Raw genomic sequence first — 1,044 nt, 5'->3', positions numbered from 1 at the left:
TAACAGGGGAGATCGATTAAAAGAAAAGTGGATACATAAAAAATCTTTAATTTTTTGATAGTATATATCCAAGACGTATTGGGGTTACAAAATATTCTTTGTGATAATAAAGCGCTCTTAGTTCAGTTCGGTAGAACGTGGGTCTCCAAAACCCGATGTCGTAGGTTCAAATCCTACAGAGCGTGATTCTGTGTTCTTGTTAGTCGCGCTAGATCGAAAATTACCGCCGAAAAAATTAAACCAATCTAATTTTGACCTCCCGCGAATTAAAGGAAGTAGGAGGTCAATCAAAAAATGGATGTTAATTAATCAAAGTTCCAACTGATCACCACGTCTGTATTGTAAATATGCAGTTACAAATAATCCAGCCAAAGTAATAGGAATTAGACCCAAGACAATTCCAAATAGAAAAACTTCAATCATTTCAATTTGTTTGAGAGGGGAGGGGGGAGGTAATATCTATGCTTAAATAGTAATACGTATTAACTCTAAATCTCAATGACCAAAAATTAGGAAATTGATACGGTAAGGAACTATAGAATATATAGAAGAATATATGAACTATCGCAGAAATATTTTTGTATGAATTGTTCATTTAATTAATTCAAATAAGTCGTATCTTTGCTCAGTCCGATAAATAGAGCTGAGGTTTATAGTCAAAAGCTGCTAGTAGAAAACCGAAATAACTAGTTATAGTAGGCATAGAAAAGGCTAAATGAAATTAGGTTCTTTTTCTACATATGTTTAAGAAAGCACTTTCCTAAGTTTCAATTTTTGAAAGATACGAGGATAGGACAAAAATACCAACCAATTGAAAGGGTAAGTTCAATTGAAAGTTTTTGATTCATCAAGTATTATAGATGATATTAACAAAAACAAAGTAACATAAATAAGAAATCAATTAATCATCTGGGACATTTACGCATCCCGCAATTTCGAATCAACAGATTCCTTGGTCAACTCTTGAGTTGAATAAACTAATATACGTATATAACTAATATATGTATATAGAATATTCTAAATCTAAATTAAAGTAATAATTAC

The 1,044-nt window shown here is 31.2% G+C and overlaps 1 non-coding gene across 1 annotated transcript; it reads left to right on the top strand.

The window, feature by feature from the left end:
- Window positions 1-111: 111 nt before the first annotated feature.
- Window positions 112-185, top strand: TRNAW-CCA. The gene has a single exon. It is a non-coding gene; the product is annotated as a tRNA-Trp (tRNA).
- Window positions 186-1,044: the final 859 nt, after the last annotated feature.

Source organism: Fragaria vesca, unplaced genomic scaffold, assembly GCF_000184155.1.
Source record: "Fragaria vesca subsp. vesca unplaced genomic scaffold, FraVesHawaii_1.0 scf0510673, whole genome shotgun sequence".
NCBI classification, from domain to species: domain Eukaryota; kingdom Viridiplantae; phylum Streptophyta; class Magnoliopsida; order Rosales; family Rosaceae; genus Fragaria; species Fragaria vesca.
The sequence above is the reverse complement of the archived record's forward strand: the minus strand, read 5'-3'. Positions and strand labels throughout refer to the sequence as shown.